At 35.6% G+C, this 18,307-nt stretch overlaps 2 protein-coding genes across 5 annotated transcripts in view; one reads left to right on the forward strand and one right to left on the reverse strand.

Moving 5' to 3' along the window:
• The window catches only part of LOC134839138 (transcription factor Dp-1-like), a 367,543-nt gene extending 366,691 nt beyond the window's left edge, over positions 1-852 (reverse strand). For both annotated transcript variants that reach the window (XM_063854585.1, XM_063854584.1), the window contains exon 1: positions 843-852. The gene's annotated coding sequence lies outside the window, so the exon portion shown is untranslated. The remainder of the gene's footprint in view (positions 1-842) is intronic.
• LOC134839139 (septin-2-like) overlaps positions 1-18,307 on the forward strand; it is a 411,571-nt gene that overhangs the window by 191,773 nt on the left and 201,491 nt on the right. The gene's annotated exons all lie outside the window — the stretch shown is intronic.

Here is an 18,307-nt window from a genome sequence, read left to right on the forward strand (position 1 = left end):
TTCACCTTAAAAACAATTGGTTAAGAAATTTGCTTTTTTTATTCAATTTTATTCATTTTTTGAGGCTATTAAACTTTTCTTTTCTGAAAATTGGGGTCATTCTAAATCTCGCATTTTTTTTCTGTTTCTTGAGATGGCGTAACTGCAATGAAAAGAAAGAATTTCATGTCTTGAATGTGCCAGAGAAAACACCCGCTTACACTCATCAAGACATCGAAAGCACTGCTGTGGCGTTTTAAAGTGTTCCAATTGTAACTTTTATACATATATCAGCGAAGAACTTACTAATCATAGCAAGAAGAAGCATTGTCAACATAATGATAAATAATATTATCAGCAGTCTCAAAACACACTCCAAGAAAAATTAAAATTGATATTTTTTTAATAAAAACATAGTAGAAAACACTTTGAATAATGAATTTTTACTGAATCCGAAAAGCCTATACACTAAATTTGAAGATGTTCTGGTGAAAAAGTTACAGTTTTTCATCACTATTCTTGTTCTGTCATATTCAAAAGTTCTAATTGATGTAAAAACCAGCAACAACCGAGTTCAAAAGTTCTTGAAATTTTCAATGGAAATCCATCCGAAAATCTCTAATTTTAAGTAAAAACTCCATAAGTTGTCAGCTTGCGGGGATTTTGTTGCGATAAATTGGTAGTAAAAAAGAATCACATACGCTAATGAGTGCTTAAGTGTTTGTTGAAATACTATAAAAAGCAGGATATTTATTGAACATCGATTACTTGGAAGTATTCACCTATTGACCATTTTAAAGTTCTCCTTGCTTAGTGCTAGTAAAAGTAATCATAGAGTAGTGCGTAGCAAATAATGGGGATCGATTTAATAAGAATTTTGGTTTTCGTTTGCTTTTGATAACTGACCTGGAAAATATATGTTTTGCTAAAATTTGAAAATTTCATGATAATAGTATACATCATTCTCAACCAAAACTTTACTTCAAAATAGAAGATCAGAGTTGAAACAGCAAAGTACAGTTTTAAGTCGAGACAATAAAGTGAAAATTTTTTTGAAAGGATTTATGGTAATAATTCTGCTTCGGATTAATGAACGTTCGTTGAAATGAAACATTTTTCTCTCTGAATTTCAATTTTGGAAGATAGTACATGAAACAGAAACTGAGAAAAAATCAAATTGAGATAGAAACTCAATTCAATTCATTAGGAGTTTAGAGATTTTTTTAAATTAAAATTTAGCTTAAATATTACAACTTGAGAAAAAATCCAACATAAAAGTGTAATGTTTGGAAAATTTTTAATCATTTGATATACTAGGTTATGTTTTATGAAAATTCAGATTTTTTGAAGTTTTCTTGTAGTGAAGTACACCCAACTCCAACATCTTTTGGAAGATGCTACATGAAGCATAAATCAAAAATTTGCTTTCAAGATCTACATTTCATTCTTTTGGATAAAAAAGTTTGATGCAGAAAGATTTTTAGAGAAAAAAATATGGAGTCTGCTGACTAATTCTATGCAAACCAATATTTTAGCAAAACCAGATGTTTATACAAAACAAATGAATTTATACAAAACAATTTTCAACTAGACACTTAGTAAGTGTGAAAGTTTTATTCAAAATTTAACCCTCAGAAAACTCATTTTTGCATGTCGGTTGATCAGAAACATTAGAGAACCAAGATATTAACATAGGGAATAGCGATGAAAGTCATCAGTATAAAAGTTTTCTAAGCAATTAGTCAACATGCTTTTTACATTAAAATTTTGCGTTTTTTGCCTTATCATCTACGAAAAGAAGTTAGAATTTTTCATAATTTTTTAAAAAAACAAAAAAAGACGTGCATTTTACCAAAAAAACTCTTAGATTATTTTTGCATTTTGCAAAACACTTGAGTGAAATTTTCGTGCACGTAAAATTCAAATTTTTGTGTTAAAAACTGTTCAAGCTAGAAAAAAATTAGTTTTGACAAATTTCTTGTAACAAATATCAATTATCATAAGAAAAACTATTTGAAAAAGCCGTTCAGAGGGTCTGACATGATTCCTCTACAGAGCTAAGAAGGCGTCTTTTGAATTATTCAGGTAAAAAAAATAATACCACCTGAAAAAATGACGCCTTTACACTTTAACTTTTATAGAACAGTTAAAGTTGTGGAAAATTTCCACCAGAGAAATTGACGTCATTATTCATTAAATTCTAGAAGCTTCTAGTTTTTAGAATCTACAGATTAAATCCTTGAATTTTATAGGAAGTCGTTACACATTAACTTCTAGATTTTTCTCAATCTTCTAAATTCTAGAAATAACCAATAAAATTTAACCATTCAGAATTCCAGAACTAATTCTAAGGGAATAAGGTTGATGAAAACATTTTGTGGATTTTAGTTATTTTGCTAGTTTTTTAAATCTAAAAAAAATACTCTGAATCATAAGAGAACGGGCGAGTTACTGCACCAGTTTGAAACTGGGACGGAAATTGTCAAGATTCTGAAGTTTAATGAAACCTCCCGGGCTAGTGAGCTAAGAGATATTCCTATTAAAACTAACGGGAACTTACAATTCTCAAAGAACCTAAAGCGTTATGGGTACAGACACAATAATCATGTGCTACTATGTTTTATTCGTAAAAATCATTGGAAACGAAAAAAAGAGCAATTTTTTGCAATAATCTGAAAACAAGCTGGGAAGAGCTTGGCACATAGCATCAGCCATTGGGAAGATTGATTTTTGCTGAGAATTTTGGATTTTTATAGGCGAAGTAACGTCTACGCGATTTCGGTATATCAGATATCATATAAAACATTCCATATTTGGTATTACTTCCATATAATGAAATCATGATGATTCATACGTTTTACTTCCATTTTCATTTATTGATAGTTTGTTGATAATTGTAAGCTTCAGTAATGCTTTGTGATATTTTGTATGTTTGTTAATTTAAAAAAAATATTGTTGGTTCAAAGCTATCATTTTTCACTGAAGTGCACATTTAGTTTTAGAGCTGGGATTTCCAGTGTTTGCTTTTCCAGTGTTTGTTTCTGAAATTACGGAAAAAAAATATTTAATTACTGCTTTTATTAAAAATTAAGTAAAATTTGTCTTATTTGAACAAAAATACAAACAAAATGTATAATTAATTGTAACATTTTTGTTGTTTTTTGAATTTCTGAATTTCATTGTTTTTTTTAGTTGCCTTAATTTGAAGTTTTGATTGACTTTATGAATTCACTTAAAAATAATCAGTCTCTAAATAAGGGAAAAACAAATTTTTATGTTGATTACAAATTAATCAAAAATTGGTACAACAATTCAAGTTTTTTTGAAGTTTCTTTTTTTTTTAATTTCAGTAAGAAATATTTTTCTATCAAAAGCGTTTTCAATGTCTGAATTGAACATTTATCAGATTTTAAGGTTGAACTACTACAAAAAAGAGAAAGAGCGGTGGACAGATGACGTTGATGGAGATTGTATTAGTTTTAACTTGTATAGAAACGCAGAAAGTTCAATAGTTCTGTTAAAAAGATGGAGAGGAGATTTCAGAAAAGAAGAGTACTGCCAGGTTTATCAACAAGGTTATTTTTGATTTAGAAGAGCTAACTCAAATTGAGTGGTCGATCAGTGAAAAAAAAAGAATGGAAGAGTCTATGAATCAAATATTGAAGGAACATCATTTCGATTACTGTTTTGAATTTGTTACAAAGACAAAATCTAGATTTGTCCGAAAATCTTTTAATCGATTATCCAATATTATAAAATTTCTGGTGGTTTATATTACAATATTCCAGAAAGAAAACAAAAAAATGTTTATTTCGGTAATTTCACTTTTCACTGGTTAGAAATAGAACAAATCGAAAAAATTTTGATTAAAATTTCAAAACTTGAATTTAGCATCGAAAAAACAACATAAACCAGACAAGAAATCTCATTTATCTCACTTTGGTGTCAATTGTATATGTTAGTTATGTTAGAACAATTCAATTAAATTGATTGATGGAGAAGTTTCATAAACATAGTTTGGTTCTGATCTACAAAGTATTTTTAAATCTGTGAATATTTCATTCTGATTGATTATAACCACAAATACTACCTGTGAAGAAATTCTTGATATCTACAAACGATATCAAAATTATTTAAAAATCCATGAGAAGTAGAACTCAGTTTTGATTGGTTGACTTAAAAGTTATTGAAAATTCCATGACCATTGAAAGTCAATTCTGATTGGCTGATATCAGAAAAGATGAATATTTCCTTATAAGAATTGCTCGATTCTGATTGGCTGATAGCAAAACTTTTGAAAATTCCATAGTTAGATAGGATAATTTTTTTTCAGCTAATCAAAATCCATTCTGATTTTTTTTCACCTTAAAAACAATTGGTTAAGAAATTTGCTTTTTTTATTTTTTTTATCCATTTTTTGAGACTATTCAACTTTTCTTTTCTGAAAATTAGGGACATTCTAAATCTCGTATTTTTTCTTTTTCTATTTCTTGAGATGGCGTAACTGAATAGAAACGAAAGAATTGCATGTCTTGAATGTGCCAGAGAATACACCCGCTTACACGCATCAAGACATCGAAAGCACTGCTGTGGCGTTTTACAGTGTTCCAATTGTAACTTTAATACATATATCAGCAAAGAACTTACTAATCATATCAAGAAGAAGCATTGTCAACATAATGATAAATAATGTTATCAGCAGTCTCAAAACACACTCCAAGAAAAAGTAAAATTGATATATTTTTAATAAAAACATAGTAGAAAACACTTTGAATAATGAATTTTTACTGAACCTGAAAAATCTTTACACTAAATTTGAAAAATTTCTGGTAAACAATTTACAGTTTTCAGCACTATTCTTGTTCTGTCATATTCAAAGGTTCTGATTGATGTAAAAACCAGCAACAACCGAGTTCAAATTGTCTTGAAACTTTCAGTGGAAATCGATCTGAAAATTTCAAATTTAAAGTAAAAACTCCATAGGTTGTCAGCTTGCGGGGATTTTGTTGCGATAAATTGGTAGTAAAAAAAAATCACATACGCTAATGAGTGCTTAAGTGTTTGTTGAAATACTATAAAAAGCAGGATATTTATTGAACATCGATTACTTGGAAGTATTCACCTATTGACCATTTTAAAGTTCTCCTTGCTTAGTGCTAGTAAAAGTAATCATAGAGTAGTGCGTAGCAAATAATGGGGATCGATTTAATAAGAATTTTGGTTTTCGTTTGCTTTTGATAACTGACCTGGAAAATATATGTTTTGCTAAAATTTGAAAATTTCATGATAATAGTATACATCATTCTCAACCAAAACTTTACTTCAAAATAGAAATTCAGAGTTGAAACAGCAAAGTACAGTTATAGGTTGAGACAGGAAAGTAAAATTTTTTCAAAAAGGATTTATGGTAATAATTCTGCTTCGGATTAACGAACGTTCGTTGAAATGAAACATTTTTCTCTCTGAATTTCAATTTTTGAAGATAGTAGATGAAACAGAAACTGAGAAAAAATCAAACTGAGATAGAAAATCAATTCAATTCGTTAGGAGTTTAGAGATTTTTTTAAATTAAAATTTAGCTTATATATTACATCTTGAGAAAAAATCCAACATAAAAGTGTAATGTTTGGAAAATTTTTAATCATTTGATATACTAGGTTATCTTTTATGAAAATTCAGATGTTTTGAAATTATATTGTAGTGAAGTAAACCCAACTCCAACATCTTTTGGAAGATGATACATAGAGCATAAATCAAAAATTTGCTTTCAAGATCTACATTTCATTCTTTTGGATAAAAAAATTTGATGTAGAAAGATTTTTAGAGAAAACAAAATGGAGTCTGCTGACTAATTCTAAGCAAACCAATACTTTAGCAAAACCAGATGTATGTTCTCTTTTTTTATGAATTTATACAAAACAATTTTCAACTAGACACACAGTAAAAATTTAGTTCTGTTTAGAAAATTACGTTGAATTATAGAGTTTTTGCTTTATAAAGTTCGCAAAATTTTTCAATTGTTACAGTTTGCATTATGATTTCCTTTACTTAATCATTGTTTTTGAGAACAGATCTTTCAGATATTATAAATGTTGCAGAAATATGGAATTAAGTTCGCTTGCGTATTTCTACTTTCAAAGGTTTTGCAGATTATAAACAATAGAACTGCTCTTAATTTATTCTAAGAAATCAACTTAAAAATACACCTCTAAATTCTCAATTTGTACATGTGCTTTCGAATGCTTAAAGTAGCAGCAATTTTTTCTCACTTCGACATTTTTGAGAAAATTTCCGACAAACATCAAGAACAAAAAGCGAATTACATACTATTTTGCAAGAAAAGTGATATTTAGTGATCTCAAACGTGGATTTTTGCTGAAATAATTTGCTGTAGCAACTTAACAAGGGATCCTAAAGGAGAACATGTACAATTTAGGTGAAAATAATTAGACGTTATCAGTTCTAATTTTATCTCTGTCAACAAATTGTTCGTTCAATTGATGATATTTTCTCCTAAATTCCTCAGTTCTGACTAAAGTTTCTTGCAAAGTGAGTTCCAGAGCGAAAACATGCAATAAGCAGAAAGCAAGAATAAGCTTAGGACATAGAAAAATTCTACGGAAAAACCATGAAAATTATGTTGTAGAAGCAACAGAGAGACAATCATCAGTTTTGAAGAAGATTTTGTTGAATATCATACCATCTAATATACTTTTAAGAGAAATATACCCCATTTTTAGTCAATTTTAGCGGTAAAATGTTCAATTTTTATCAATGATCTGGAATTTTTCATCAATAAAAATGTTAAAAACGTCTCAGAAGTTAAAATTTCTGTATAGGTTTGGGTTATTCTTTGAGAAAAAACTGAGGAGGAGCTGGATCATGGAGTTTGATCTAGAAATTTCAGTGAATATTGCTCTTATTGTTCACTTAAATTGAAGTTCTAAGGTGAATTCTCCTTGAATTGAACAAAAAACCAGTTATTTACACAAATGAAAGGTTAAAAATGGAAAACTTTGGATAGATTTGATTAATTTTACTTTCTCGAAAACTACGATTAATTACCTTATTTTCCCGAAAAATCGGAAGTATCAATATTGATTCAGCTAAAATGAGCTTTATGTGTTCAGAGAATTATATAAACCGCTTTTTAGCTAAAATTGGGGTAAACTTTATCGTATTTAATTTTTTTGAAAGAAAGTTGTGGACAAATTCTTATTTCTATTCAACGTTTTGTATCATTGTCTCAACATGATGCCAAATGAAATATAATTTGGGCTTAATTAAATACTTATAAAAAAATTATACTTTTTTAAATTAAATCAGGAGCAACAAAAAACTTGCCAAATTTTTGACATATCTGCAATTTTTTCCAAAAACTTGAAATTTTTGCAAATTTTTCCAAAAAACTTTGAAATTTTTGCAGAAAAGGATCATCTAAAAAAATAGTTATTAAGTCAAAATATATCAAATCTTATCGTGTTTTTAATTTTTTGAAAAAAAATATCATTTTTATAAACTTTTCCAAATTTTTGCACATGTTACCATGGACTTACCATGAACCAATAAACGTAATGTCTTCATTACACAATCTACATGTAATACTCAAAAATTAAAAAACGCATGCCGAGATTTTTGCAAAAAAACTAGACATTTCCACACAAAGGCCAAAAACACCGTTTTTCTTACCATTTCCTTACCATCACACTAAAACCTTACCATTACCTATCTTAATACATTGGGAAACCTAGTCTCTATGTCAATACAAGGAATTTTTAACCCTTATGGTTAGGGATATATATTTACTATCCTAATATTTGCGAAATCTGAATAATATCTTAAAACAAGGTAAGATCGTGCGCCAAAAACTTTTCTGAAATTTACCATCTTATCATCTGAAACTATGACCAATGACCAAGCTTAATACACTGGAATATCTATTCCCACGTAATACACCAAAAATATTTTCCCATTGGGTAACGCGCGCCACAGTTTTTGCGAAAAAACTAGACATTTCTACTCAAAAACTAAAAATTTTTCGTTTTCCTTACCATTATCTTACCATCACACTGAATCCTTATCATTCCCTATCTTAATACATTGTAGACTCTATTTCCTATGTTAATACATAGGGTGATGAGCGGATACTCTATAACCTATGTTAATACATGAGAGTCATCACACCCCCCCCCCCCCCCCCCCCCCCCCCTGATCAGCTCACTCTTCTACTAATTGCTTGCTCTGTCAGTTGACTTTGCACAATCCTATATATCAAATATTGTTCTCTGGGGCGACTACAGCATAAACGTTTTCAATACTGAAAACAAATAATCCCTGGATACAATTTTAACGCCCTATAACTTAGAAATTTGACTAAACTATCACAGATTTAATCTTCGAAATGAAGAACAAAGTTTTAAATTTTTTCACTCCAACAATTATAACTGATCACTGAGCTACAATTTTGATATCTGAATTCAAGTTAGTATTTTGATATCGTAGAATTAAGCGCACTATCTACAATAGATTGAAATATTCAGAAAAAGAATTTGAAACTGCCCTAACAAGCAATATTTGGGAGCCTTTTTACAGGCAAAATAACCCTGAAAAATTGTTCAACGTTTTAAATTCCAAAAAAGTAGGCTGCCTGAAAAGTTGCGCACCACTTAAAACAGTCTACATTCGTAATGACAAATCAAAATTCAACCTGAAATACGATAGTTTCATATCGGAAACTTTTAATCCTAAAACAACTGAGCGACAGAAATGGATAATAAAAAATTATACAAGAAACTCGAAAAAATCAGCAAACAAAACCACACTATTAAAAATGTTCATTTTATGAAGCAATGACAAACAACTTCAAAAAAGCAATCTTTACTTTTAAGTTTTCTGGACTCGGTTGTTTTTTTTTGAGTAAGAAATTGGCAAAAACGCAATTGAATCATGCATCAAAACACAATGACCAGAAACGAACGCAATCAAAGTTTTGTTTCCGGTTTGTAAGTGGAATCGAATGTAAAAACGAAATAACAAGTTCAAACGCAAATAAACCACCCGGATCTTCTGATCTACCAGCCTGAAAGATGGGCTCTGAAAGATGGGTGCAATGAAGTATATCCACACCTTACATTTCTTATAAATGAATTTATTAGGTACAATTTAATTCCAACTAGACTCAAAAAGGCGATTTTTACCTTAATATACAAAAAGATTACCTAGAAAAAGCAGAGAACTGTAGACAAATCTCCATAACAGGTGTACTCTCTAAAATTTTATAGCAATTACTATAAAAACAAATCAATGAACACTTATCATCTAATAACCTGCTCAGCAACACCCACTTTGGTTTTAGAACTTCATATTCAATGATGGACGCCATCCTTTATTGCACTGAGTTCTTCCACAAATCAATGGATGAAAACAAATATTTTGCCGTATCTTTATTAGATTTATCCAAAGCTTTCGATTCCATCAACCACGAACATTTAAAAAGACAAATTGAATGATTTGGGATTCTCTGAATTAGCTATTGAAACGAATTATAGCTTTATAAACAAAAGACAGCAGAAAACTATAGTAAAAAAAATTGAATCGAGTTGGATCTCACTTCGCCAAAGCGTACCTGAAATTACAGTTTTGGAACCCCTAGTTTTCAACCTAAACATAAACGACTTGAACAAAAATTTAACTGAGTTTTGCAAAGTGGTACAATTTTCAGATGATACACTACTATTTTGTGCTGATAAGGACATTAAAAACGCTCTACAGCCACTGCAAAAACCTCTTCAGATTTTTTTGGCTGTACTTCACAAAACACTTCTCTAAACAACGCAAACAAAACTGAATTGATAGTATTTAGCGAAAAACATCAAGGCAGAAACCACAATTCAAAGCTCTATGAAACCACAATTCAAAGTATATTATTAGATGATAACAGAATAGAAGAGAAGTCTGAAGTTAAATATTTCGGGGTATTTCTAGATCAATTTCTAGCATTTCAGGGAGAGTTTAAAAACATGTTAAGAAAATTGGCTTGAGGGATCAAAACATTACAATCGACAAAAAAACCACTGACAATCAAAAACCGAATACTATCATTGAACGATCTTCTCATGAGCCATCTGCACTACCCATGTGACATTCGACCAGAATGTATCAAAATGCAAGTTCGAAATCGAATTTTTATTGTTGAAGCTGAGCGGAAAATTGGCGGTTTTAGCACATTAACGGTGTTAATTGTTCATTTTGACGAACGTGGAATGGTTAATTTGGACTGACATTTTAATTTTCAAAAACTCGTTTGGAAAAAAAGACACGTGACGACGAGGAAGTTTTGCGACAACTGAAAACTGCAAAAAGAAGCAGAACAACAGAATTTGTGGCTAAAAATCGGTGAACGACAATTGTGCGGGACAGAACGAGATTGAAATAGAAAACAGCTATCAGACCATTCCGAGTTGTAACGATTGTCCCGCTACAATCGTTACAACACGCATCTCGAGAACCAGGAAGGGTATTGGGACGACGTCTCCAGCCTTCCGGGAAGAAAGAGGAGTGTTATTTGCTCGAATAACAGAATCCGGAGGGGTCTCGAGAGAAAACTCTAACTCTCTGTTTAAATGAATTTTTAGCTTCTGGTTATGTCCTGAATTGAAATAATAACATCTAAATTCATTTTCAGATTGTGAGAAGCTAGGAGTTAAGGGAAAGGGTTGATCCGTCTTTGATGGAGATTATGATTTTTATATACTGTAAAAAAAAGTATAATGATAAATATGCAGTTGCTTTGTTTTTAGGAGTGACCTCGTGGTCTGGGGATGCTGAGACCCAGCCATGAGCTCAATGTTTCTGCATTTAATTAAGTTAATTAGAGCGTTCTGATCGAAGCCGGAAATATTCACGTTTTGTCGACCCGATATTAGAAATACCACCAAAAGAACTGGCTTCGGCAGAGACAGTGAAAAGCATCTAGAGCTGTGTTTTGACGCTAGCCAGTCGTTTTAGAACCTAGCTTTATTTTATGTCGATATCTACTTCCGGGCGAATGTTATATAGATGTTTTTATGGCGCTCCTGGGTATTACTCTTTTTTAACATCATGACCGGCAGAACCGTTCACGAGCACTCCGCGCCGAGCGGATGCTTAAAATAAGGCCCTAACCACCGGGGCGGAAGCGTAGTTCGCAGCGCGGAAGCCTTCCGGATTCCCGGATCTATCTTTTTAACCTTGTTAGGACCAAAAATTCATTTACCAGGAAGGGTGGGTGGATTTGCGGTCTCGTCGTTCCCTGAGTGGTATATGACCAAAAATACTTAAGAAAAATCAAAAAACATTAAAAAAAGTTAACCGAAAAACCAAAAACAGTAAAAAAAAGTATATAAAATCAGGAGAGATCATCAACCCAGACGAGATGTGAACCGACCCTACCGTTTTTTGTTGTTAGATATATTGTTGTTACAGGCATTTATATCAGTCAAGATTGTTACGCTCAAAATTGTGACCCGTTTCTGGTGCTTGTACTGTAGGGTTATTTGAGTATTTAAGCACGTTAATGCTAACTTGCGCTCAATTCGGAAGGGTCTTGGGAAGAGAGCGGAAGACTGATCCGGGTCTCAAGGATAACTACAAACAACTGTTGGGTGTCGTTAACAAGTTTTGTATCCCTTTTGGTACAATAAATAAGATATGAATCTGTGGGGTGCTCGACAGTGACTGCACTGAAGTGACCCTCAACCGAGTTGCGAATTTCCGAGTTAAGCACCTTAGTCCGGATATTGAACAAACTCGGAGGGTTATATTTTTACTATTATTACTATTTATACAGCCTATACCGTTTTTCAGTGAAAAGCACAGTAAGCAGACCGGTTTTTAGGGTCAAACTAGTGTTATTTTGATCCCCCCACAAATCGCGATTTTCGATATATCGATATTTTTTGAAACGGAAAATTGCGCTGAAACATTGAGTTATATCGTAACTGTACTAGTATAATAGTCGGAACCAGTTAACTTTAGTTCGGAAGTGGTTGAAACTAATTGGGTGCCGAGAACGGAATTTTCTTTATTTTTGAAAAAACTAAACTTTACAAAATAAAAAAACTTTTTGGAATTTTTGCGTTAGGAAATAAAAATTGTTGTTCGGACAACGTTTGCTGGTGAATCGACAGGTTTTAAAACCCCTTTGGCAATAATCTTCCGGGTTACTGTGAATTTGAACTTAACTTGTTTGATTTAGCGGATTCATCAATCAGGAAGGGTCTAAATAGCATTGATTTTGGAAAATTTTTCAACTGGAACGTTTTAGATCAGGTCTTTTGCAAAAAACTGAAACAAAATAGGCCTCTTGAGCTCGGATCAATAATTTGTAGGTCAATAAGATAACAATTGCGAAAAAAATTAGGCGGAACCTATAAGTGAGATAATTTTTGACCACCTTAGAAAAAAACGTTTTGGTTGATAACTTTGGAACTACTGGACAACGTTTTTACCAAAGTTACCAGTTTGTGAAAGAAGACATTTCACGTTTTGTAAAAGTTTTTTTGGAAAGCCTTTACACCGATACCAAAGGGTAGTAACGTTTGAATAAGGCGTTTTTACGTTTTTCTCGACAAAAAGGAAGGGCTAAGGAACACAGAAAACGATAGTCGAGTCAAGACTAAGCTAGTTATAAGACCCTTCACAGTCAAGGAGAATTGTCAAATGAGCACCTTAGCTTCAATCCGTAAGGGTCTAGGGACGGAATACACCGTTCCTAGTTAATTCATATAGCATAAAAAACTCGTAGACCGTATCGGGAAGGGTCTCGTATGAAATTTTTAAACGTCCCGGAAAAGCTATTTTTACGAACCCGGAGGTGTCCCAATCCGGAAGGGGCCTAATTCTGCCAATGCGGAAGCGTCCCATTTTTGCCAATCTGGATGGATCCTAGTTTTGCCAATCCGCAAGGGTCTTAGCTTTGCCAATCCGGAAGGGTCTTAGTTTTGCCAATCCGGAAGGGTCCCAGTTTTGCCAATCCGGAGGGGTCTCATTTTTGCCAATCCGGAGGGATCTTTGTTTTGCCAACCCGGAGGGGTCCGACTTTGTCAATACTTAAGAAGACAAAAAAGAAGTTAAATATTTGCGACACTAAATCTAATTGAAAACAGAGTTCGACGCTAATTTGTGTGGATTAAAATCCAAACTATTTTTTGCAAAAATGATTACCTTGAGGATTTTAGTAGATCTAGCTCGGGCAATCCGAACGCAGTTAGGTAGCACAGGACTCAGTGGGTGCAATAGACGCCCACTTGAGAATTACTGCTTTCAAGTTTTGTCTGTTTAGCGCAGCACTAAACAGGGAAAAATTTTTCTTTAAAAACAAGTTCGACTATTGAATCGCGACTAACTAAAGTACAAAACACTTACATTTTTTTGAAAATAGTTTTTATCTTCTTGTTTTTTGGTTTTAAACCCATAATAATTGTTCTTGATTGGGTAGTGAGTACTCTATCTTTTAAACATATTGATATCATCAGACTGTGCTAGCTTCATATCTTACAACCAATAATCGATCATTTTGAATAAATTGTATACACACAGTACCTTGATATCATACAAGGATTCGTGATCACTATTTAGGTGAAACTTTTGGAATATAGTATGTTGGGTTATTATTATCAGTAGTCAAACAATAGGAACATTGGCAATCAACCTGAGTGTATAAGCAGTAAGAAGTGATAAATCGAAAAAGAGTCTAGACAAGTCAAGGATACCTAAGCTAAGTGATAGCTCTAGGAAATTCATACCGGGGAAACAAAGAGAGGCAATGAACGACCTTTTTGTGAAAAGAATTGCCGGACCAACGAAGGGAAGGAAGTTTCCGGCGGAATGGTTAAAACCAGGAGTCAAAACTCCTTGGAAGAGCAAAAGGCAACGTTGAAAGTAGAGATTCATCCGGACCCTGCATTGGATGAGACTCGGGCAAGACCTGCAACGGAAGGGAAGGGGAACAGATGATTGGCGTGTGAATCTACTCCGGTAGAACAAGGCCAAAAATTTGTCACTTCCACCGGGACTCTAGTTGGTGAGGAGATGTCAGAATTATCCGACATCTCTACTGAAAACGTGGCGAATACAAGATCACCCAATGATAACACTATGATGCATGGGGTGACGGAGAAACCGGCAACGTCCTCCTCGTTTTCGGAACGAGTGAAGAACACTTTGGGAAATTTCTTTCCATTTACCATGGGAGCGGGTACAGGCGATGATGCAGAAACCCAGGAAGAGGAGAAGGACGATGACGAACAAGATGACTTGAAATCTCAAATAAGCCTCAACAGTTCGACTCAGGAGAATGATGCATGCACTAATAGGGAGACTGGCTCAACGGACAGTTTTGGCGTGGCCAGGACAATTAGCAAGTCCACAAGTGGATCAAACCAGTCAGGAGATTTTGTGATCGTGACGAATTTGGAAGTGCAACCTGGGAAGAACAAAAATACAGGGCCAAGTAACTCACCAGCGGATCCAGAAGCGGATTATGAAGAAACGTCTCGACCAGCACCAAGCTGCCTGGAACCGATAGGGTGACACCACAACTTGTGACGCCATTGGTGGACAACGGAGCATCAATCGAAGAAGCCTTGACCAACATAGTGGACAGCACAGGAGAGCAGAAAGAACTGATGTCCTTAAGAACTAGAGAGGGCAGTCCACGTCGAGAGAGACAGCCTGCGGGAAGGGATACCCTGCAACATACAAGAAGTCAGCAGAATCAAAAAACGCTAGAAGGAGAGGACAGATGAACACTTCGCTAAAAAGTTGTCGCGATTGACGAGGGAAGCTGAGCAAAGAGAATTATGATTGAGGGACGACATGGAGAAGTTGAGAATTCCCTACGAGCAGACTCTTGAGACTCTTGGAAGGAAAATACACGCGAAGATGGAGGGGCGCACTCAGGCTATCATGTATAGGTTGGATGGGCTCCTACGATACAGGAGTGGATCGAAGAATGGGGAAACAAACTCAGGAGAACCCAGCAGGGAGCTGAGAGTGAACTTCAATGAACAACCCAATAGAAGAAGGGCATATGGATCCTCGAGAGGAAGGGGCAGTTCATCTAGCTATGCCACAGGGGACAATAGGCCGCGCGGCCCAAACATCAGAGGATGTTCAACTGGCAACAGAACGACCTCAAACGAACGACCGTCGCAAGACACACATGGACTGGAAGACGTGATTACGTGAACTGGGGTCATGCTTCAAAAGGAAGAAGTCACCCCAGCAAATCGAACGGGACGGAAAACCCAAAGCCTATATCAGAGGGCAATGATGCTCAAGCGGGGCATTCACGGGATGCAACATCAATAGCCACAGCTTTTGAACCTCTGAACAAGTCCTTGGAAACTTTCCTGACAAGGTTACCTAAAACCAGTAAACGCAGTGAAAAATCAACAAACATTTTCAAGAAACCAAGATGCTATAACGTTAAATCTGATGGCTGTATTGATACCTGGATAGAAGTACTGAAACTGCATTTTGAAGAGGAAGACTTGATGGAAAGACAAGAATGCAGTGCGCCCACAGGCAACCTGGAAGGGATAGCCCTAAACTGCGTGATGGCCAAAAAGCAATACCAGCGGGACACAGCTGAGAAAATCTTTAAAATCTTATTAAATCGTTTTGGCTCAGTACAAGGACATTCAGCAATAATGCGCTTCGAGAAACGGAGGCAACGTGAAGACGAGACAATAGACAAGATTTTAGATGATTTGGAGATGCTTAGAAGTCGTAGCCAACCAGATGAGTCAAACAGGAGGATGAACCTAGCGGTAGCCTCAAATTTCATCGACTGTGTGGAAAATGACGAGCTTCGAACGATGTAAGCGACACATTACACACAACTTTCAACCAATGCGCCAACACCAGAGGAGTTGAGACTCAAGTCAACGGAATATCGTTTAATAAAGCCTCCATCGAGATCTGGCTATTACAAAAACAATCATGGCAACTTTAACAGTGGACCAGCTAACCAGGGTAACAATTGGTACAAACCAAGGGACGACATGGACAAGAGACGCTCTTATGCAAATTTCAAATCGACAGACCATCATGTGTGAGTATGCCCAGCCTACAAACAGGGCATGAAAGCGATAGGCTTTAGCCTCGAGGATGACGATGCGCCAGAGGTCAATCATGGAGATTTTATGAGAGGAATAATTGCGAAACTCGGCCCAAGGTGTTTCTTTTGTAAGTTATAGGGTCATTTCAAATCGGATTGTCCACAATTTTGGGATGCTGTGGCAGAAATCAAGCATTCATGGCATGAGGAAGCTTTATCGGGTGTGAAAGCCAGCAAGACGGGCCTTTTGAGTGAAGCGGAGGCACTCAGAAAGGAGAAACCGCAGGAGCTGGCAACAAAGAAGATGCAGGCAGCAAGGGAAGAAATACGTGAAACGGAACCCATGACTGCGACAGACAATTTTAAATTCGACTATAAGGCAGCAGCAACAGATGCTTTATACAGAGTCCAGTAGGAGTCGGTGACGAAGGAGATCGATCAAAACTCAAACTAGAGAATGAGATAACTCAGGAAAGGCTAAACGCCTTCGAGGCATCGTAAGTCGAAGAAACGAAAACACCAAACTAAGTTTGAGTATTAAACTAAATGTGATCTCCGGGAAGACCTTCGCCATGGTGCCACAGGGAAGTAGAATACAGTCAATAATTTCAATTGCGGGAAATCAGGTGATCAGGAACCTAAGTGAACCCTCAGAGTTCACTATGATGCGTTTAGATACATATGCAGATTATCTGAGAAAAGTAGAGCCTCGAATTGAGTCGAGGGCTGTGCGAGCGTTGTTGACAACGGGTGGCCCTCGAATAAAGACACTCCACGGGCGCTACGTGGAAGTCTATGGACCATGTCAGGTGATGTTGAACGTGGACGGGATCAGTATCTATAGTAGGACTTACGTCACAACAGATATGAAACCAAAAAAATACTCGTTCTCAGAAAGCAGGAACATGCAGGGGGGAGCCAGCCACAAAGTTCGTCATGATACAAACCTAGAGACGACATGGACAAACGTTGAACATGAAATAGAGCTAGAAGAATCGGCGGTGCCGCAATGGGAGGGGTAAGGCGTATGACCTCAAACAAATCGTATGCGTGTAGAAAAGAGATAGAGACCCTGCTAGAGTATGACATGATAGAACCATTCAAATCACCATGGGCATGTGGAGTACTGATGGCTAAAAAGAAAGGAGACCAACTTAGGTTTTGTTGTGACTTTCGAGAACTTAACTCCGTCACGGTGAAGGATGCCTATCCCATACCTAGGACAGATGAGAGTCTTTCAAAATCAGGTGACGCCAAATTTTTCACACCTCTTGATCTATGGTCGGCCTTTTGGCAGGTAGCACTGAGGAAGCAAGACAGGGACAAGACGGGTTTTGCATGCGAGCTGGGATTGTTTCAATGGAAAAGGATGCCCTTTGGCCTCTGCAATGCCAAAGCCACCTTCCAACGACTAATGGCACAGGAGCTGACAAGTGTAACGAAGAATTATGGCAATTTAGTAATGTGATACGTAGATGACGTGGTGATTGCAACACATACACTGGTGGTGATTGCAACACATACCACATTGAACGACCTGACGAGGTGTTTGCTTGTATGAAGAGAGTAGGACTGAAATGCAAGCCATTGAAGTGTGAGATTCTCAAGGACTTGATCAAATACCTGGGGAGAATGGTGGACAAACATGGTATTAGACCAGACCCATATGCGGTAGAGGCAGTACTGACTTCGCCAAAAACAGAACACCAGTTGATGAGCTTCTTGGCTTTCGCAAACCACTACAAGGAGTTCATCAGGGGCTATGCGGACAAAGTATATCCAATGCAACAACTTTTGAGGCACAAGGGTAAGAAGTTTACGTGGAATAACGCGGCAGATGAATCATTTCAAAGAATGAAGCGAGAGCTGTGCGGAACACCCGTGCTAGGGATGCCCACGGAAAAGAGAATGTACAAGCTGGACACGGATGCATCGGTCGTAGCGATCTCTGGAATACTCCACCAAGAACAGGAGTGGAACGGGAAGACAGTCTTGAGACCGATAGCTTACGGGAGCAAAGATTTGAGTGATAAAGAGATGAAGTACGGGGCGCCCAAAGCGTTGCGGTAGTCCCCTTTGCGGTAGTCTTTTTTGTAGTTTGCGGTAGTCCCCTAAATGTTTGCGGTAGTCCCCTTTGTAGAAAAAATACAGGGCATACCTGGGTAGCAAGCCATTCAACTTACGAGACGACAACAGATCACTCAGTTGGTTGAAAACGTACTCAAT

Source organism: Symsagittifera roscoffensis, chromosome 2, assembly GCF_963678635.1.
Source record: "Symsagittifera roscoffensis chromosome 2, txSymRosc1.1, whole genome shotgun sequence".
In the NCBI taxonomy this organism is placed as follows: Eukaryota; Metazoa; Xenacoelomorpha; order Acoela; family Convolutidae; genus Symsagittifera; species Symsagittifera roscoffensis.